General features: G+C 38.0%; 2 pseudogenes; both read left to right on the top strand.

Annotated features, from left to right (window-relative positions):
* LOC137769224 (small ribosomal subunit protein eS12-like) overlaps window positions 1-23,180 on the top strand; it is a 41,138-nt pseudogene that overhangs the window by 5,668 nt on the left and 12,290 nt on the right.
* Window positions 1-23,180, top strand: part of LOC137769222 (small ribosomal subunit protein uS2 pseudogene) — a 30,090-nt pseudogene that overhangs the window by 2,857 nt on the left and 4,053 nt on the right.

Genomic DNA, 23,180 nt, shown 5'->3' with positions numbered 1-23,180 from the left:
AAATTAAAACTTTATCATATCACAAGTGAGATGTATCAACCAGTTTTTTTACCCAAAACATACAGGGCCAAGTCGCAGTCTGCTGATGAAAGTTGCATTACAACCTGGCTTTTGCTAGAAAAGGCTTAGAAATGAGGGAGGTGGGTGACCCTAGGAATTATTAAGACCTGCACTGAAGGGGCGATCTTTTAAGCTCTCTTAGTTTGTATGAAACATGCCTTAAGAGTGTCGTTTCTTGGCATTTCTTTTGCTCCTTGTTCACTCACCACTTTCATCACCGCATTTCTAATTTGTTTTCAGTGGCAAATTGGCTTTGGGAAGGGGATGAACAAGAGTAGAGACAGAAGTGCTTTTATAGGTAGAAGCTGAGTCTCGGGTTTCCTCTTTAGGAACTAAACTGAGTTGTGAAACGTGAAGGTGGAGACTGGTGGTTATTCTGTGGCCCTAACAACCCAGGAGGTTCTGTTAACCTTGCATTTTCTGATGATAAAGGGTGAGAAAAATTGTAAAGCGTCAATTTAGTTAACCCATTCATTGACCAATTACAATTGAAAGAATGGTTATAGCTATAAGTATGCTTACTACAAAACTCTTAACAGGACTTGTTGGTTGAAGGAGGGGAATAATTAGGTAAAATGTGATACATCTGCATAATGGGGTATTACAAATGGACAGAGTGGAAGGGTATTTGTCAGTGTATTTTTAAAGCAATAGTTAAAGCATGTACAGTAAGACCACATTTCGTAAAAAAAAAAATTATATAAGGGCACATGCCTTCAGAGAAGAAAGGTTGGAAGGATATACATTAAGGTTTTAATGGTTACTTCTGGAAAGGTGGGTATTTTGGTTTTCCTTTTGCTTTTCTTTTTTTCTTTAATATGTATTGCTTTTGTAGTAAGAAAACATTCTTAATTAAAGAAATGAAAGAATGGTACAAGATAGTCTTAGGGTTAATTTTAAGTAGCATTAATATAAAACTTTAAAATTTTTGAATGTTTTGTGAACTTGTGAATTTATTTACTTGTCTGGTAAAATAGCACTTGGATACAACAGGTCAGCTTTAAAAGACTGAGTTCAGACCTAGCCAGCAGAGGGCAGTAAGAAGCTAGTGTCAGAGGGACCTATCAGTAAAAGACGTGGAGATAAGCATAGACTACAGCAGGCTCCCCTTAGGAAGAGATTTCTTCTCCCACTCCTTGAAAATTGTTGGGCTTTAGTTTACTATATCTGGTTGCTCTTGCTCTGTGTTTTGATACTGTAGAATCCACACTCCCCAGCTGGTGAGGTCAATTCAACTTGTGCTTTGGGAGGTTGTCAGTAGAGGTAACTAGTTATTTTATATACAATTAAGAAATAGAGACTACAACATATTCCTAGAGGAAAAGGTTTTGCTCTGTGGTAGTGGATTTTATGTTCTTGTTAGGCCCCTTTCTCTTCCACTAAATGAGAATTTATCTGAAGCTACCTGAAGACTGAAAGGTTTCAGAGCAGGCCTATTCTGGAAAAATGGGCATAATTTGGAGAGCATCAAGGCAACAGCCATACTCTGGAGATTATAATCCACAGTATAACTCCATGGAAGCGCTGACTTTGTTCTGTGCTGTATCTCGTGCCTAGAGTAGTGCTTGGTGTAATAGTGCTTGGTGTAATAGGCACTCTTATAATCTGTTGGATGAATAGATTTGACCTGCCTATTTGTTTAGTCATTTAATTTGTGGGTTTCCTTCTCAGGCTTAAACTTCCCAGCCTCTTTGACACTTTAATTTCTCATGTTCCTTTTTTTCTGGCAACAAAAGTGAATCTCTCAAGCTTGGCCTCTTCTAGACTAGAATGGTGCCACGTTGTCTCAACTTCCCGTCCCTCCAGCTCTACTCTAGGGAGCAGGGTAGAGAAACGTATCCTATCACAATATGGGGCCCACAGCTCTAAGAGTCTGAAAAAATTTTAAAAGCCATTACGAGACTTGGGAACAGTAAAAAGCACATGAATTCAGGGAAACTTTACACTGCAGTAATTTCTTTTTGAAGCTTGTTTATCCAGACACATGCCAACAGCACAGTATTGTATGAGTGATGTGAACTAAACCTTACACAAATGTATTTGGCTTTTTATTTTTTCCTTCTTTCAACTCAACTGCTCCCAACTAAAATTTACGAACAGATATAAAAATCCTGTTTGTACCTGGTTGGCTTGTTAGAGAAATATGGGGTAAAAGACCTGTGATATTTCACAGTGCTGCCACCAGGTTAAAAGGAGCAAAGTGCACATAAATAAATATGAGATCCATAAGGGGAAAATAAAGTATTAACATACAAAATGCTGTAAATTAAAAATCCTGGTTTTTTTTAGATTTGATGCTTGCATATATTTGGTGAGTTCCAGGGGTCAGCAGATGTTTTGCTAAATGGGTGCATGTTGTGTCTTGCTGGGAGGTATTTACCCACACATACATCATAAAGTGTTGCAGTTACACCAGTATTTCAAGAGGGAGTACATGTATAATTTTTAAGCAGAAATAAAACCTTTTCTATCCCCACCCACAAGCTAGCATTTTGAAATAAAATTATCCAGTTCAAAATTTTATATTCCAATTTTCTGTCATGTAAAGAGTAGAAATTTTATTTTCAAATAAACATGAAAATGATAATGTGGATGATATTAACATGCAGAAGCAAAGTTCAGAGCCCTACGTGGAGAGGAAACAGTTCATGTGAAATTTTTTAGATTTTAAAATAACTTATCAAGGCATAAAAATTACACTTGTTACCTTTATTGTTGCCTAGTGTTGTCCTGTGAAGTGAGGCTCATTCAAAGTGTTGCAGGTTGCATTGCTGCCATGTGGAGTCTTGGGTAATAGACTGCAGGGCAGATGGAGGTTTAGCTAACATTCAGTCACAGTTTGAAACTTTCCTTTTGGGTGGTAGTAAAAATAAAACAGGTAAGAAATGAGCTGCTCTTCAAAGAAACTTCTGTGTTTTGGTAAAACTGCTGAGGGTGATTCTCCTGTCAGAGCCGTGTAACAGTGGGCAGCAACAGTTTCTTCAATGAAGCAGAAACCTTGCCTGCCTGATAAATCCCAGGACCGTCCAGGGCGAAATAACCATTTGCAAGTAAGAGTACAGATTATTTGTGGCAAGTGAAGGCAACATTTTAAAAGCAAGCTGTATTTCTGAGGGGTTGGGGAGAGAAGAGAGAAAGATGGGAGAGGAGTGGGGGAAGGAGGGGGATGAGACAGGGAGAGAGATGGAAAGAGGGAGATGTGGGGAGGGGAGGAGGGGAGGGAGAGATGACGTGTTACGGTTTCTCATAAACTAAAGCATTTATTCTACACAGTTTTTCAGTTAAAAAAGAAAATGTGAACATTCACCTTTGATTTTGGAAGGTCAGCATTCACTTAACATTATAAATCAGTCAAAAATAAGTATAGTTGAGTTGAATATTAGCTGACCAGTTATCTTTTATTGCATTGGGTAGAACCCCAGTAGTTATTTTCTTTGGTGAGTCTCAACTGAAATGGTATATTAATCAAGTGAAAGTGCTCGTAGTCATTGCCAGTCCCCAGACTTGTACTTGTGTGTTGAAATTTTTTCTCAGCAGCAAAGTAAAATATTTTACCCTACCTATATAGTTTAACTCTGTCCTCCTAGTAAGGCATTCACATTTAGAAATTAACAGCCAGTTTGGATAAGAGATGCAAACTCTTTATTTAAGGGAGAAGATACATTTAATAAGATTTATATTGCTTTATGTAAACTAGAAAATAAACAACAGAAGCAAAATCCCCCCAACATATAAACAATATGTAACAAAAACAAATCCCCTATGTAGAGTTGAGTGGAAGAGCATGTAAACTTGCTTTAACCCTGTAATTCTATGATTCCTTGATTTCTGCTTTGATACTTTGATAATGAAAGGTAAGCAGTTGTGCAAAGGAAATACAGCTATTTTAACATTTTGCACTCCTATGCGATTCCCAAACTGCTTCATGTTTTTTTTTTTTTTTTTGGCTGCACCGTGGGGCATGGAGAACTTCCCTGACCAGGGATCGAACCCACACCCCCGTCCCTCAACCTGCTTCATGTTTTTGTTTTTTTTAAATAATTAATTTTATTTTTGGCTGTGTTGGGTCTTTGTTGCTGTACATGGGCTTTCGTTGCAGTGAGCGTGGGCTTCTCATTGCGGTGGATTCTGTTGTGGAGCATGGGCTTTAGGCGCGCAGGCTCAGTAGTTGTGGCGCACGGGCTTAGTTGCTCCGTGGCATGTGGGATCTTCCCGGACCAGGGCTTGAACCTGTGTCGCCTGCATTGGCAGGTGGATTCTTAATCACTGTGCTGCCAGGGAAGCCCAACCTGCTGCTTGTTTGATTTTAGTCCTTTGAAGAGGCTCTACCAGGAAGGGGCTCTTATGTAATTCTGGGCTCTATTTAAGACTAATCATTTAGTGTAAAAAAAAAACAAACAAAAAAATATATTTCTATAATATCTACATGATTACCTCTCAAAGTTAGTTTATTGCTAAATGATACAAAATTTAGGGAATAAAAACAAATGATTACAGTCTTCTACTTAATGACACAAGTGATATTCTTTAATACTGTCATCTAAAGTAATCATTAATGGTGATTGTGGTAAATTACTTTCTAGAGTTAGTAAGTATCATTACTGGTTGTGTTATTTTCTAGAAGTAACTATGTGGCCTGACCAAAATGTGGCCTTGCTACTTTCTTGCTGTATTTCTGGAGAAGATGTTCTCTCTTGCCCAGAGAGAATTGGGCCGGGAGTTTAGGCCTGAAGTGACGAGTCTCCCATTGCAGACTCTACTTGCAGTTAGAACCTGAATTTTTCAGTTGGAAGGACCTGAAAAATGATCTCATTTGGTTCCCTCATTTTCCAGCTGAGAAGACAGAGCCTCCACACCCCAGGATATGCTCCAAGCAGACTTGGACATGTGGGTAAACTGATTATAGGATTTGTCGTTTTGTTGAAGATTAAAATATTCTACATTTAATATATGTGGAAGGAATATACTTTGTAAATTGATATGGGTGTATTGGTAAAGAATATCAGGGATGAGGACTTAAAGATACTATGAGTCCAGAAACACTTCTTAGTGCATGAAAAATCTAACAAGGACAATTTATTGGCTTCCACAGGAGGCGTGTACAGATGTGGAAGAATGTTTATACAAAGCCAAAATACACAAGCATCATCTCCCACAGGCCGTCATTTGCACTGTGCACTTTGAGTTTGTGCAGTGTTTTCCTGATCTGTACTTGTTCCATTAATTTAGGCCACCAACAGTGATGTAGAACGATGAAGTCTCCAGAACTAGGGATCTGCCACAGAACCCTTGTTGGGCCCCTAATACACAGGTGAACTAGCAGATCCCAGGATGTGTCTTTAAAGAGAAGGGAAGACAAGGGGAGCCATTTGTCCATAAGAGCGTGATTTGAAGAAAACCTGTCTCAAAGTGAATAATGGGTGTATTTTACAAAAGATTGCAGCTAGCTCTTTGCCTTGCCATTAAAGTTAATAAATTAATGTTAATTTTCAGAAGCAGTTATAAACAACTTTAAAGAAGGAGTTATCTTTAGTTGGTTGGTAGGGGAATTGGGCTTCTTAAAAATAGTGTTGGCAGAGAAGAACCTGCTTCTTAAAGATCTCTAAGATGAATGAGCATAAGATGCGGATTCTCATCCTAGACTACAATGCAGTTCCTATCCACAAAAATCTGGGGAAGACAATTGCGTTAACACACCAGTGTTATTGATTTATAGTTGATTCCAAGAGCAGAAGAAAAATACTTTTTGGAGATACGGAATTCTGGTGGATATGTTTTCAGATTCTGAAATTTAGAGATGAAAAGAACCTTTTGAAAAGTTCCTTTATTTTCTTTTATCTGTGCTTCGGTAAAATTCCAAAGGAAGACTAATTTCTGTTGTTAACTTTTGTCTTCCACTTACTTGCTTTTTTTTTTTTTATTAAATTAATTATTATATGTATTTTTGGCTGTGTTGGGTCTTCGTTGGTGCGCGCGGGCTTTCTCTAGTTGCGGTGAGGGGGGGCTACTCTTCATTGTGGTGCACAGGCTTCTCATTGCGGTGGCTTCTCTTGTTGCAGAGCACGGGCTCTAGGGCGCGCGGGCTTCAGTAGTTGTGGCTCATGGGCTCAGTAGTTGTGGCTCGCGGGCTCTAGAGTGCAGGCTCAGTAGTTGTGGTGCACGGGCTTAGTTGCTCTGCGGCATGTGGGATCCTCCCGGACCAGGGCTCGAATCCGTGTCCCCTGCATTTGCAGGCAGATTCTTAACCACTGCGCCACCAGGGAAGCCCCTACTTGCTTCTTTTTGAGTGTTTCTAAATTTGGATTCATTGGAGAGAAATTTCCTGAGAATGCTTTAGCTAATATTAAAATTTAACATATATGATTGTTATTTTTAATGTTTTAAAATGTTTTATTTTTATATACTTAAAATGTTTTATTTTAATGTTTTAAAATATTTTATTGTACAAAATAGATTATTACAATTTAGGTAATAATGAAAACAATATTCAGAAAAGTCAACTACCAGTTTAATGTTTAAATAAAGACTTCAAAACTTCTCTGGAATAGCTTCTATCTAAAACAAACCAAATTAAAATTACTATGGATTGCCATCTTGATTAAAATCGGTTTTAATTTCCTGGCTTAAGAAACCTTTATAATGAAGAGCGAACAATCTCTAGTTGTTAGTTTTATCCAACACCACTTTGCGTTCCTTTTGAGGGTCATTTCAGTACATTCTGTGCAGTGAACAGGAGAGGGCAGCATGACCTCAGCTGTTGGAAAAGCAGTGCAAACCAGTCTTTCTGAGCAGAGAAGGCTGGGAGCTGATGAAGAGCAGAGTTATAGCAGCAGGTGCTGCAGCGTGTCTATCAAGCAGGATACACAGGAAACAAATGTGAAATAAAACTGTTTAATGCCTCTGAATGCTGCGGAGTTTTATGCGTATTTTCCAGAGTAATAGCCCCTTCCCTTGTAAAAATGAAATGGGTCAGATGTTGAGATTTTTATGGGATTTAGAAAGCTGTACATGCCTAACAAAGAACTTGGCTCTACAGCTGTGGGTTTTCTAATCTCTATTTTTTTTATGGAGTAGTAATTTTCTAATAATACTAGACACTCACCTTCCTTATTTCTTCTCAAATTTCTGAACCAATTTTAATAATAATAATAATAAGTAACCAGATCTCAGGTCAGTAAAAGTACATATATGCACCTGAACTGCTGCTGTCTGTTTTGTGGTAGTATTAGTGCAGGAGAGAAAAGGTGAGATTGGTCTATCCATGGATCTCAAGGTCTTAATACCTCAGCTTCTGTTTAGCATCCAGTCTGCTACCTCTCCTGGAGGAGGCAGCTTCCAGGGAATACAAACCTGCAGTGTGCAACCTGGATATATTTTGCTGAAATATGTGTATATATATATATGTGCGTGTGTGTGTGTGTATGTAAATAAATTTACGTATGCGTATAAAGAACTTGTATTCTTTCTTAGCTTCTTTCAGGAAATTTAACCAGCTATTGGAAAAGTTCCTGGAGAATCAACATGTATTGGCTTTAAGAAAAAAGAGGAGAAAATGAAGGCCTAAATATGAAAGTTTTCTTGCTGCTTATGTTAGGTCTTTACCCTGGTTAGGAAAGAAAAGATTCAAAGGATTATTTTAAATTGACGAGTTGCATTCCAGCCTCAACTTTCACTTAAAAATTCTATATTCTTAGAAGTCTCGTTTAGGAGATAATTCCCAAAAATCTTACCTCTAAAATGTGTATTTCTGTTGCTCATTTTCATTAACTTTTGAGCTTTAATTTCCTCATGTCTGCATATAATCTGCTTTGGGCAATGCTTGCTGTTCCCTCCCACACCCCACCATTTTGAGAAAGCAACCCGTTTGTAATGTCATAAATTTGACTTTTGTGTACTGAACAGAACAGTTTTAATATGCTCACTCTTTTTCCATTAAAATCCTGGGTTAACAAATGCATAATACAGCATTTATGGATTCAGCAGAGATCCAAAGGTGAACCTGAAATTTCATCTACCGCTTGGCGGCTTATATCCCTGGCAGGGTTACTACATCAGAAATAATGACTTGAGTGTGAATTTGAATGAATGAAAACCATAGATGTTGAATCGTAATGCAGTCAGAGATTTATCCTGGCCTCCATACATAGTAGGGAGGGAATATCTGATTTTAAAACCCATTTCACCTTTTTCAGTATGCTAGGTCTCATTAAGTAATTGTGAACAAAGACACTGGTACTAATTTTCATCCTTTTTGACATACTAAGGACTTTAAAATGGGATTTGACAGGTTTTTGGTGTGTCTGTAGGGTCGACCGCTGGGCGTCAGATTGGCTAGTATAGGTTGTTATAGTGTCTATACCAATCCCCTTGAAAAGGGGATGGCGATGGTGCACAGATGGGTGCGCGCATACACGCGCGCACACACACACACACGTTATAGTGGTTGTTCAGGCCACACTGGCTTTATAGTCTGGTGAGTGGGTGGGGTCCTTGGGTGTGAATCCTGGCTTTGCCTGTTAGTGATTGTGAGACCCTAGAAAAGTCATTTAGCTTATTTAAATCCCGATTCTTTTTCTCTAAAATAGGAATACTAACACCGTCTTAGAGTTTTCTTGTTTTTGTGAAGATTAACTGAGATAATGTGTCAAGTGCTTAGTCCAGTGTCCAGAACATAAATGATGGTGGTTATTATGGTGATAATAGAATTAGCACAGCAGATTTAAATACATATACAAAGTATAATCAGACTACTTTTTCCTTCCAAATCCCTAACCTACATAAAGATAGCTTTAAGATCTGTTAAAATCTCAGGTATCCCCTAAGGAATAGGTTATAACTTTTTGTTACACAGTGCTTGAGGCAATATATTTGTGTAACTTTCTCAGAAAAGTTTTATAAATAGCTTTCATAGGCCATGGACTTTATTAGGGTCCCAATCCTAAGGGATTCATCGAAGCTGGTCTAAAGATTATTTAGAAAGATTATAGAAAACTGTTCTGCCCAGTGGGAGTTTATGTCTGTTCAGTCTCCTGCTCTTGGCTTCAGCTCTCATCTGTGGCTTTGTGTCTCCATAGGTAGCATGTTCATTTAAGAGCATTGGTTGTGGCCATTTGGAGCTTTTATCCTGAACAATATTTCCCAAACAGGAAACTTTTGCACTGTGCTAACATACTGGATGTTTAACACAATGTGTTCATTTTATTTCTGTAGAATCTCTTTGTTGTTGTTTTTACCTAAGAAACAAAATGAGTTTAAGTATTTTGAAAATCTAGGTCTTCTTACTTGGAAGCTTTTTGATTTTGGGTCCTTTGTGCTTTCTTTCAACTACAATTTAGGTCTTTGAGCAATGAGGTCAGATAATCATTCTTTCCCTGCCCTTCTGGTTGCCCATGTGCACTGCCCATGTTAGCTTATAGATTGCATACTTAAGAGTTTCTTGAAGGTAGGAAACACTCCTCTTATGTGCTTTCCCTAATGCCTAATAAGATGTTTTGTTCAAATGGTGCTTAAAAAATGAGGACGTGAATGTGAACTGTATATTTTGTGTATTAGGGATGTAAGCACTGCCAAGGATCCTGGAAAGATGACAACTGAATACTATGATAGGGAATATGTATGGTACAGATTAACAAACAGTCTTTTTCCCGAAATTATAATTTCGGCTAATTTAGAAAAGAAATTAAACAGCTACTTTACGTATTGAGTAGATAACATGTTACTCCAAGAGGTGATATGGGCTGAAAAGAGTAAGTTTGGTTAAGTGTAGAGGCAAGATGTAGAAGGAATAGTTAAGGGAAGCTGTGGGTTTTAAGATATCTGAACTTTAAAGCTAATGTGAGCTGCTGCCATTTTATGGCATTTCTGCCAAGATTGAGTCATTCTCTTAAACTGGCAGGGCCCTGGCTTTGACAGTAGGACAGTTCTTATATTTTTAGGAATCAAAAAGGATTGAATGTATCAGTTATAATTGTTTTGTCCTTGTCCCCAGCACCCTTCATTCTCACCTAGCAAAACCCCAACCCTGGATAATACAATACTTCTCCTGGTCCATCCCTGCACCCACATAGCTAAACACCATCACAACAGCACACAACCAAACCAACTAGTTTCATGTTGAATATGGATGCAGGTAGGAGGTTAGAAATTGTGGTGGCAACTTGGTGTAATTCTTCCTGATTGTTTCTGTTTTCTCTAATTGAAATAAGAAAGCAAGGTCCAGCTAGAATCAGCATGAGGGGAGGAGGTGATGAAGATTTGAGGTGAGAGGCGAGTGACAGAGTGAAGGGCAAAGCATGTGATCCCACATCTCCTTCAGATCCTGTGCCCATTTCTCAATTCCCATTTACAGCAAAACTACCCACAGGAGTTGTCGATACTCTCCATCTTCAGTACTGCTTCCAGTTCATCTTAAAACCACTCCAGTCAGGTAATCACTCAAAATGCCCCTGAAGCATCTCTTGTCAAGGTCACTGGTGAATTACATGCTGTTAAACTTAATGGCCCACTCTCAGTCCTGAACTTTTTTTCAGTAACATTTGACCGTTGACCGCTCCCTCCTCTGAAGTACTTTCTGGTCTTCTGTTTTTGGCTACTTCATTGGCTCTTCCTTCTTGGTCTGCGTTACTAATTCTTCCTGTCTCTGACCCAGTCTCGGAGAACTCAGCTTTCATTCCCTGGATCTCTTCTTACCCACACCCGCTCTCTTGGTGGTCTCATCTGTGTAGATGTGGAGGGCTTCTAATTTATATCTCCGTCACAGGCCTTTCCCCTGAACTCCAAAAGCATTTACCCGACTGCTCACTTGACATCTCTACTTGGATATGTAACAGGCTTCTCTAACCAAACTTCTGATATTTCCTCAAAAAACTTACTCCACTCCTGATTCCTCCCCATTGCAGGAAATCACAACTTTATCCTCTTAATTGCTCAGGATAAAAACTTGGGAGTCAAGCTTGCCTTCTCTCTCTCCTGTATACTCCACATTCAGTTCTGTCAGAACATCTGGTTGTTTTTACCTTCAAGATACAGTCAACATGTGGTCATCTCTTACCCCCTTCACATAGAAAATAGAGCAGCCTGATGTCACATGGTCCAAATCCATGCTGATCATCACAAAGGTAGGAACATGAATTAGGATACATTTTGGAAAAGTTGGTAGACCGATGTTGCCTTTTCCTCAATATCAAGCTCCAGCCAGTCAAATGTTCACAGAAAGGTGATGATAATAACTCACTTTTTCTATTTCTTTGGCATCTACACTCTCCAACCTTAATATCTCCTTCATTGTTAACATTCATTTAGCATGTCCTATGATTGCGTGATATTGATTTGTAAATAGGATTAACAAACAGGCCACCACCAGTTCACCTGTGTCAAAATAGCTCTAAAGGAGAAGCCATCTGCGGAGAATAAATGAGAGGCACTTACATGGCCAGAGGAACCTAAAATAAACAGAAGGAAAAAAAAAAACCTGAGATGCTGCAGAACTTGGGAAGCAATTTTATATCAGTTCTACGAAGTTAGAGGGAAATTCAGGAGAAAATCTCATATTCACCTGTGATGGGGACAGCAGCAGGCTGGGCGCTTAGGGAATCAGTAGGTATAGTTTTTCAAATGTGTGTGTATTGGTCTTGTGTTTGTATTTGCGAGTATGCACAGGGCTCATAGACTGGACTTAAAGAACAAATTGTTCTTTATTATGGGACTTTCCTGGTGGTCCAGTGACTTAAGACTCTTGGCTTCCACTGCAGGGGGCACGGGTTCAATCCCTGGTTGGGGAACTGAGATCTCGCATGCCATAAATAAATACAAAAATTTTTTAAAAATTAAAAAGAACAAATTGTTCTTTATTGTAATTTTAACTTAGTACAGCACCTAACAAAGGGCTTTGCATATTAAAAATGCAAGCACTAGTTGAATGAATAAAAATCTACTGAAAAGTGAGCATAAACTACAGCATATTAATAAATTAACACTTGTTCTCAGTGTAATGTTTTGCTTATTTAACTGCTGTCTTGACTGAATCTGTTAATTGAAAATAGTCAATTAATAGTCAATAATTTAACCTATCCAAGAGATACATTGAGATACATATCTGTTTTCTTAGCTAAAAGTTAATTGCTGTGATTTCAAACACCTTTTGGATCTACCCCTAAAGAAGTTACAGAAAAATCTGTTCATTTGTTAATCATTAATAATACAGCCATTGTGACTTACATGTATAAATATACAAACTAGATGCTCATGTTGTCAAGTTACTGCTTATTTATAATTTGGATCCTGAGTTTCCTTGGCCACTTCTAACCTGAGCAAAAGTATAGATGACAGAGCAGTGAAAATCCAGTGCCTCTATTGGATGAACAAGTAAAAGATGTGTCTCCAAATGGAGGATCAATAGCATCATTTTATGTATTTATGAATTGGCATGTTAAAGAATTCAGTTTTAAATTGTTAGAACTTTATCATTGCCTCTGTGGTTGCTCCAAAACCTGATTTTGTGCCGTCTGAAGTCACTAGGTAAGAGGAAAATGAAAAAATGTATTTCATATGTTAGATTCATATGTAAATTGAGTGCAGTTATAGGCTTCAGATGGAACACTTGGCTCCTATAGAATTTTTTACATACTGTATAATAAAAGTCTGCAATATGATACCTCACACATCCCCATTAACCTCTGACACGGAATTTGTTCTATTCTGATTGTTTTTTCATTGATACAAGTGTTTGGTGAGGAATTAAGGAGCTTTCCTTCACAAATGTTTTGTTTGATTTACAGCATTTTTGGCTGTGATAGTCCTGGTTAGAATACTTTACTGTTGAAATCTTAAAAAAAAAAAATTAAATTCCCAAAGGATAATGTGCATCAGTTCTATGTTAAGCTCTTTGTTCAGATTTATGATTTCAGCCTCCAAAATGTGTTTTCACTAACATTATAGTGTGATAGATGAAAAAGTGTGTGCACAGCTTAAAACATTTGGAAATGCTTCTATAAGTTACTTTTATGCTGGGCAGTTTACTTTTTTCATAAACGTATTTCTATTCCATACTCTACTGTCGCACAGGTTTCTGAAAGGTGAACATGAACTCTGTAGGAATTCTATTTTTGGACTTAAAAACTGGAGTTGTGTGGTAGACAGTTTTTACTCTTGTCTAATTGAATTCTCCAACTTTTCCCCTTCTTACTTACACAGACATCAGTTTTATTTGTTTTCCCCTGAATATTTATGTGTGCTTCCTTCACTTACAGTACAAAAACCTCCCAGTTAAAGAGTTAAGTGTCATATTCATCCTTCATTTTTCATGCTGTTTCATTCTCCTTTTTGACTTTTCTAATCACCTTCTTTCCTCAATCACTTAGTAGTTGAGAACCATCAAAATATAGTACCATCACCAAGGCAGCGTACATCTCTAAGATGATTTACCACTTTACACCCCGGATCTGTTCTTCCCAATGTGGCCGCCAGTAGCCCTAGGTGGCTGTTGAGCACTTGCGGTGGGGCTGGTCCAAACTGAGATGCGCTGAGTGTAAAACACACACTGGATTTCAAAGACTTAGTACAAATAAAAAGGATGTAAAATATCTTATTAGTAATTTTTATGTTGATTTCGTGTTGAAATGGTAATATTTTGAGCTTATTGATTTAAATAAAATGTCTTACTAAGTTTTTTTTTTAAAATGAGGCTACTAGAAAATCCTTTTGAAAATGTAGCTACCAGAAAGTGTGGCTTGCATTATATTTAGATTAGACAGTACTGCTCAACATCAATTTTTCTCAAACCTGGTTACCCATCAGAAGCATCTAGGAAACTTAAAAAAAAAACCCAGTTTCCTGGGTCCTACCCCAGACCTACTATTTCCAAATACTGGACATGGGTCTTAGGAATCTGTACTTTTAGAAAGCTCTCCTGACAATTTTGAGGATGCCAGTTAGTAGAGCAACGCTTGTAAACGTCTATTCCAAGTGCCCCTCTTTTGCTACCTCAGGGCAACACTTTTTGGCCTGGATCTCATGTATTACAGGAAATGCTATTTTATGTGACTGAATATGGTTGTGGGTAAATCACAAAAACAAGTCCCTACCTACTTGCTGAAGTAGTTCCCTTTCCCTAACGTATTTAAATTTAGAACTCTGAAAAGCGGCTTAGTGAGTAAGGGTATTTTAATAATGCTATATCTAAGTCAGTTGGGACCAGCAATGGTCATTTACTTTTCTTTTTCCTTTTTTTTTTTTTAAGACTTAAATTATTTTTTTAAGAGTAGTTTTAGGTACACAGCAAAACTGAGAGGAAGGGACATAAATTTCCCATATACTCCCTGCCTGCACACATGCATCGCCTCCCCCGCTTTCAGCATCCCTCACCAGAGTGATGCATTTGTTACCATTAATTGATGAACCTATGATGACACATCATCATCACCCAAATTCCGTCGTTCACCTTAGAGTTCACTCTTGGTGTTGTATTGTTTGCTTTCAAAAATAGCAACTGGGTGGGGGGGGGAATGATATATTCATATACCAAACATTTTAACTTAAAAAATACATACAGACATTCCATTGTCAATCTTTTGATGTAGGGCCAGAGTGTTTTCTTGACATACTGGTCTGCTGATTAGAGCTCTCCAGTATCTTTCATAAGCAACATCCAAAATGCCTTCTTACACTTTCCACTTCTATTTCTTTAAAATGTAGAATGATCTTAAATATACATATGAGGCAATCTACGTACAGTACTTTCTAGATTATTGTGATCTTTTCCCCTAACCTTCTGTAGTTTTGTCACTTAATTTGGCAGAAATCGTTTTTCTACTTATCTTTTCAAAGCATTTCACTTAGCTTCCACAGAGATAACAACTCTTTGTTTTTGCTCTTATGCTTTATAAGTTTACATAATACTTATTAAATTACAAAGTTCCAATAACTATTACAGTGGTCACAATCAAGTTTGGCAATAAATTTATGTGGCTTTTTTTAAGCATAAAACTCAGTGTACAGGTTTCCGAGATGTAGGTTGCTGTCGAGAGCATTCAGAGTGCTGTGGGCATCAGTCTATATGCTTAACAGAAGGAATGGATAGTATGGTGAATTAATTTGGCAAATCAGTTAATGGAAGGTCAATGAGAGAAGTTCTATTATAAAAACAATGGTATTAATAATAGTAACTGATATTTATTGAACACTTACTATGTGCCAGACATAAACACATATATATATTAATCATACCTCACTTTCACTCACAAACATCCTTTGAGGCACGATTTATAATTAGCCTCCTTTTACGCTGGAGGGAATTGAGAGTTCCAGAGGTTAAGTCACTTAAGGTCATACAACTTTAAGTTTGGAGATAAAATTCAAACCCAAGTCAGTCTGATCCCAGAGTCGGGGACCAACTTTTAGTTTCAAAAGCCTAACCTTGTCGAGAGGGTTCATGCTGTCCCTTTCTGGAGATCTCACTTGGCCTGACATTGATCTATGGGACTGGGTCAAGGGCAGAGACTCTGCAAAGCAAGCAGTCACCAGAACAAATAACTTGCATGTGTGTCTTAGATCAGAGGACAACTCTATAAACCTTTTTTAGAATATGATGAAGCATCATGTAATTAATATATCTAATGTCTTAAACCAATGAGTAGATTTGGGTATTTTGAAGCAAAGTTTGCTGAGAATATTATTTGAGCTAGAGCCCAGGCTTCAAGGAGATAAATTCTTATCCTCATTTCTAGACACTCTATCCTGGGATCCCAAAACCAGGTATTTATCATGCTGTCTCCTTTGTGGTGCTTTTCTTTGGTGTGATAAATGTGGCTTCCTGGAAAGGCTGCTTTATGCCAGCCTTGAGGCAGAACACTTTTAGCTCAAAGAAAAATAAACTGGCTTCAGAAAAAAAAAAATCATTGTCAACCTTTTAATCCTTCCTTTTCCATCTTCTTTTTCCTGACTGTCGTACCATGCATAGTTCAGTCTTCAGGGCTCCGTTGTTCATTTCTGGAAGAGCGTCAGGTGACCCACACGTGCACTTTGAGTGCTTTTTACATGCTTTGTCACACCCATATTTGTACGTGATAATTAATCACGCATGGATCAGTCAGCTACAACACTGCCCCAGGTTATCTCTGCCCCCACCGCCATTTTCTCCCCCAGGACAGCAGGGTGGATAGCTTTGCCAAGGTGTTATTTGGTAATAAAAGATTTTTCCAAGATGTTTTCCAGTGAGCTGTGGAGCACTTACAGCGATCTGCACCTATTTTCTTGTCTTTGAAAGCGAGTAATAGCATTTACTTTCTTTGAAGTATAATTATGCCCAGAGAAGTCACTCTATTAATTTGGTGGTTCTAGATTTTTTGAGACTTTACTTTTGAACCTGCCACACTGGAAATCCTTTTTTCTAATGATAATTTTGATCTGACTGTTAAAAAAAAAACCAAGCTGTGTAGCTTCTTTTTTGCACTGGTAAGAGTAATCAGAATTATTCTGTAAAGTTTTCAGTTCATAAAAACTTGCCAGGGAAGTGAGCAACTTTGTTTGTGCCTTAAACTCAGTTGGACATAGATTGGCCGTACCGTGTCATTTGAAGTTAAAAATTTCTGAATGCCAGAAAATAAGCGGTTGCCACAAGTAGGTCCAAAGGGAATAAACATACTGAAATTTCTCTTCTTTCAAGCCTGTCTCTGGGTGTCTGTGAGACAGTATTAAACATCAGTTTCATTTAATTTCAAAAACGTTAGCTTTATGGTTAAATAGCCATCACGATGAAAAGAAATTCTGTCATTGTTTTTCACATTTCAGGGCTGGAAATCAAATTGAATATCAGGAGTGGATGGGAAGCTTGCACATAGCTTTATAGATGGACAAAGTCAAACAATTTGCAGAGGGCACCAGAATTTGGATAATGGCTCACATGTGTTTTGTAAAATAATGCTGCTTGTGTAGTAGACCAGCAGCCCTCAAAACTGGTCCCTGAACCAGCGTATTAGCATCACCTTCATCTGCGGAAGGCAAATTCTCAAGCACCACCCAAATCTTCTTATAGCAAAAACCCCGGAGAATTCCCTGGCGGTCCAGTGGTTAGGACTCGGCGCTTTCGCTCCCGGGGCCGGGTTCGATCCCTGGTGGGGTAACTAAGATCCCACAAGCTGTGCAGCGCAGCCAGAAGAAAAAAAAAAAAAAACCAAAACCAAAAGACCTCTGGGGGTGGAGTCTAGTGATCTGAGTTTAAACAATCCCTCCAAGTGATTCTGTTTACTAATGTTTGAGAACCACCGCTGTACACAATTATTTTATTTGGAAGGAAATTTTGGCATCCTCTCTCCAAACTCGTCATTTAATAGGTAAAGATTTGAGGCTCAGAGAAGTTATATAGTTCATCTAAGGTGGTGTTTCAAGTTGCAAGGAACAAAGTCAAACAACGATTTAGTTAATGGACATTTTGTATGGTGTCACTGATACCAAGTCTTAGAATCTGTTGTGTGGACTCTGGCATCTTTTTCACTGTCTCTGTTATTTCTAATACTTCTGACTAAAGAATGACCTTCTCTTCTCTCTTTCTACCTCATGGCTTCTGCTTACATCTTTTATTGCCTAACTGCTTTTGCTTAATGCCTTTCCTTTCCATTGGTAGTTTTGTTTTGTTTTGTCTTGTTTTTCAGGTTCTGCATAGTTCACGGCCTGTATCCCACTCTGTGTATTATTATTTAAAGTCCCTAAGAGAGATGATCTGGTAGACATTATAGAGTTCTTCCATTAGGCAGAGCTCTAGTGCCAGACCATCTCATTCATTCATTCATTCATTCACTCAACTACTGTTTACTGGGATTTTGTGTCTTTCATTATTCTGGACTTGGGAGACACAACAAAGAGGATAAACAAAATATTCAGGTCTCCACAGCTCTTAAATCTTAGTTGGGAGGCTGGACAGAAAATAGAGAATAAATATTTACAAGTCCACAATCTTTTATCTGCGATTCTGAAATTCAAAAAGCTCTTCAAACTGAAAGGTATTTCCTAACTCAGTTGGCAGCAAAACCTGACCTGACTTGAACTTCTCTGGCAGCAGAACGTGACCTGGGGAAAGATGAAGCTATTTGTAGTCTTTGTTTATCCCTCTTGGTATGAATTCCCATGAACTGCATTGAAGAAATGTTAATGTTTGCTTATGAGGGGCTGTCACAGACCCTGCTGGGAGTGTGCCATAAAGCCTTCCTAAAATTTCTAAACAAATTCAATTTGGAAGCACAGATGGCCCCAAAGGTTTTGGGTAAGGGATACAGATCTGTAATCAGGGTTGCCAAGCGCTATGAAGAAAAATTATCAAGGAAAAAGGATGAGAGGCAAACAGGGAATATGCCATGTAGATCATAAACATTAACGATTGTTGTCCCCAGCATGCATCCAACTCTGGGAGCGCTCACTAATGTGCAGGGAAGGTAATCACCAGTACAAGACAGAGGGGCTTTTGCAAATAAGTCATGCAAAAAGAACGTGCTGATTTCAAAACTTCTAATCCATTCCCACCAAGTAATTCCTTAAATACAGTGGAAAATATTATTGAAATTACGGCCTGATGTAGTAGGACATTAATGCCTTTAAAGCATGTAGAGTCCAAGGAGATGGATTTAAATGATGCCCTTTGATAGTGAGGGCATACATATGTTTAGATAAATGATGACTAAGTGGATGAATTAGTGACATGGAGAACAGATTATAAAGAGCAAGGGAATTTGAATTATCCCTCTGTGTGTGTGGTCCAATCTAAGCGAATTTGTGACCTTTTCTTACATGCAGAAATAGCATATGGAGATCTCCTATGCAATGTTAGTGATAGCATCAGTCTTGCCAACTTCAAATTCTGTGCCACTGTTTAAATTTTTTTCTCATCTTATACTGCATGCAATACAGTCTCCACCTGCTAGGAAGTATTGTTACTAAGCTGTTATCAACATGTTTCAAAATATAAGTGCTGTTGACTCTATTGCCTCTCCTTATTATTTTAAGTGTATAATTTGTAACAATATCTGATGTGCACTGAACTGTGTCATAAGCCTAGAATAAACTTAATGAATATTAAAGGATGGATATGCATCTTGTCATAGGCTGGATTTAAACTTTTAAGTGATTTCTGGCTTTTTAATCTCTAAAATTTTTAAGTAAAAAGTTATGTTTGGCAAAGGATCATGCATTGAGATCTACAAAATCACAGTGCGGGGTGAAAAGTTAAGCATTTCTTCATCATCCCCCTTGGCACATGATCACACGATCTCTGCTTGGACGCTCGAAGTAATAATACTCAGCCACCTCTATTTCTTTTTTACCACTTCATTTTTGCTCCATGTGGAGTAAAATATATTAGCAAAACTGCTCGGTTGTGTTTTCTGAAGTTACAGAGACTGGCCTACTCTTCCAATTTTTGATATATATCACCATAGTCTATCCTCATCTTTTCTTTGCCAAGTTGTCACGAAAATTAGTTTGTGCAACTTTTCTTCATAGCTCATGGTTTCTAAACCGACTGGTCTCCAGTAGACACTTATTTTGTATTGTCTATTTACAGATGTAACACCCAGATCCAGGCTTTTAGTGTTGTTCTGATCCACATAGAAAAGAATGACACTAAAAGTTTCCTAAATCTGGAACCATACTGTTATTTCACAGTCCTGTTATATATTTTCTTATTTATGTTCTTACTCAGAGCTGTTGTCTTTGGCACTTGCCTGGCACCTTCCTTGGGCTGCTCTGTATCTTAGATTTTTTTACATCCTATCCTACAGATTCATGGTTGTTGGTATAAGTGGTAGGCAGAAATCAGCCAATTTACTAGTACATTGGTAGGTTGATGTGATGCTACACCCAGGAATAGTTCCAGATTAACTGGAAAAACTCTGATTACATTAATTGGAATTTTAAAAGCAGGATTTTCATTCTGTTTTAGATTTTGAGGGGTAATCCAATAGTTAACCGTGCTGTTCACAATATTCTCATTACTGTGTACCCTACATTTATTGATTTCAGAAAATGTTCAAGATATTAAGCCCTGAACTAACAAGTAATAGCTTCAAGTAGTGTTGATGCATAAAAAGTTTTCTGAGAAAAAAAACCAAAACCTACCTTATCTTTGTATTTGTTTTCTAGAATTGACCATAAGGATGTTAGAGGGTCTTTTTTTTTTTTAACTTATGTGGTTAGAAGAATGAGTTACAGTGTTGATTACAGATCTTCATTGCAGACCCTCAGTTATGAGGTTAGAGAGTGATTTATAATGTTGACTATAGGTCAGATTGTCTTTGAGAAAGCTGTGCTTTCAACACCACAGGATTAAAAGGAAGAACCGAAAGGAAAAACAGTATATTGAAAACGACTCTCCTCCCAGCTCCTATTCTCAAACGCCACTCTCCCCAATATGCTGGTTTATAAACCAGTGGAAAATTGATGCTGGTGACTGATGGTCTTTGCCTCCATGTGCTGACTTCCTTCCCTACCGTTTTGCTTTTCCCAAGCTTCTCTGTCTGTGCTCATAACTTGCACTCACGCTGGTTCTATCAGGATTATTAAACTAACTGGGTCCTGCTTTGTGGTCTCTTCGAAGGGAAACTCATAGCTACAGCCAAAGACAATGGAGGAAATGTCACTTTCCTGGTTTTAACACCACATTGCTAAGGGAGTTACACTGTGTCATGAAAAATTGTTGGTTACCCGATTTCCAAGACCTCACTCATGGATGTAACCCTCAGGAAATATCAATAAAGGCAAGAATCCAAGAAAGCCATATTCAACTCCCCGAAGGGAGTTATATTTTTAAGATAGTAAACTTTGAAATGTATTATGTATGATCCTTTTAAACATTATAACTGGTTTCCTGATTATAGAGAGTGAAGTGGCCAAAAACAAATAAAAATACAGAAGATAATAGTTTGGAAAAACTGCCATTTAAGTATTCATACTGACTGGATGTGGCAATAACGTATACTGCATATTTTTTTCATAAATTAATTAGGCATTTATTTTAGATTTTAAATGGTCTGTCTTTTATTCCAACCTCTTCCCTCATCCCAGAGTTTTCAAATTGACAAAAACTTTCTTAATTGTACTTCTACCTAACATGGATAATTTAGAAATTAGAAATTCAAATTCAGCTGGTATAGAACCAAGTTACCAACATAAATGTGTGATATTATTTTTCAGAAAAATTATTCTCCTGGGAAAAACCTATTGACAGTGATAAACTGCCCAGATTTTATTCTTATAGTAGGTAATATAATCAGAAGATTTGGGGGAGTCAAGTCCTTAATAAATGTAAAATATTTCTTTGGAGGAGTCTAATTGACAAATTATAAGGATCTTCAAATGTGCCCCACTGTACAAATAGGCTGTATTTCCACTGAACTTGCCTAATGACCTTGTAAACTAAAAAATCCCCAAAGTCGAGTGGTTTATCAGTGTCAGCAACACTAAGTAGATAAAACTTGAGTCACATAAGAACTCCTTAAGTGTATATATGTTTTTCATTATTATAATTTGCTTTTTAAAAGGCATATCTATATTAAATGTATATGTGAAACAGAATTGCTTTCTGGAAAGAGCTAACCAAATACTGAAGTGTAGGCCAGAGATGATCTTGAGGTGTGAACTCTGGATGGTAGAGGACATTACAGGAAAGGCCAATCACCAGAGAGCTAGAGTGGCATTTGGAATTGTTGTTGATTGTCCCTCCTACCAGTTTTTAGTTTCTCTGATTCATTAGGTAACAGAGTGAAAATTTTTATTTAGATCAGGGATGAAAGATCTGTGGCAACTCAAACATGGGCTTGATTTCAGTTAATCTTTGCTCTATGAACAAGTAACTCATTAAAAGCAGTTAACAGGATTATAATAGAAATGTGTGCTTTAGCATCAGACTAAAAATCTTGCAGCTATCGAAATGAATCTTTCCAGATAGTCACCGTGTTACTTACAAGTCTTCCCTAGTCTTTTCATCCAACTGGAATTTTTCACTTAGAATTCAACACTTTCTCTCTTCCTAGTTCTGAAAGCAATACAACCCATTCTTAAAACCAAAACCAAAACCAAAAAAAAAAAAAACCCAAACGAACTTCTATAGTTTTGATACTTGCTTATGCCAGTGTAATGTACGAATTCTGGTTACTCCTAACATTCAAGTTCTCTATTTAGATCAGCTGTGCTCCTTTCCATCATGGCCTTAGATCCCAGTTCTGGGTGGCACAGGCACCAAAGCTTGGTGCAAGCAACAGTGGGGATTAGGGGTGGGCAGCGGTGGTGGGTAAGGGAGGCTCAGAAATGGGCCATTAGCCGGGAGCTAATAGGCTTTCAGGTCAAAGTGACATTAAGGAAGTGAATCCTTTAACTCTTATGTCTCCAAATCTCCTTTCTTCCTAGTTGATTCCCCACCCTGGGAGAGGGCCAGTTAGGAGACCAAGTCCAAACAGGGGCAAGATAATATAGTAGTCCAGGTCCCCTCCAGCCATGGAAAACAATGGAAACTCTCAGAGGACTAAGATGGGAGCTGTCCAGGATGAAGGTGAGGAGTACTCAGTGTTAGAGGCAGAGCTGGATCCTTCAAGCATTTCTTTTGGAAACTAAGCTGGGAAAAAAAAAAGGGAACAGGGCCTAATCCCAAAGATTTGCGACTTGGATAACAATGTGGGAACCATGAGGTATTTGGATGGGTAGGAAGGAATGTGGCTTCCCTGGGTAGCTGGAAGAACACAATAACTTCTAAACATTGTCAAAACTCCTCATTCTGGTCCATGGTTAGTTCCTCTCCTTCCATGTCTCACTGCAACCCCAGAAGTCTACCAGATAATTCTTCTGTACACTGATTTCTGGATTTCTTCCTTGACATGGATGCCAAGATGCTGATTTTTATTAAAAGAATTACAGTCAAGAAATACTGCCACATTTTTCTCAAATACCTGAATAATTTTAAGGTAGCAAGAGGCCACTAAGAGAACGGTTTTAGTCTCATTACACGTTGAATTAGGGAAGGTAAGAAGGGTATGTATGCCTCCCTCCCCAATTATTCTTAACTGAGGTCCTTTGTTGAACCTTTCTTTCATAACTGCTGCAACACAAAAAAAGTGCTACCTCGCTTCATCCTCTTACCCTTCTTA

Source organism: Eschrichtius robustus, chromosome 9, assembly GCF_028021215.1.
Source record: "Eschrichtius robustus isolate mEscRob2 chromosome 9, mEscRob2.pri, whole genome shotgun sequence".
NCBI classification, from domain to species: Eukaryota; Metazoa; Chordata; class Mammalia; order Artiodactyla; family Eschrichtiidae; genus Eschrichtius; species Eschrichtius robustus.
This window is presented reverse-complemented; position numbering and strand designations above follow the sequence as displayed.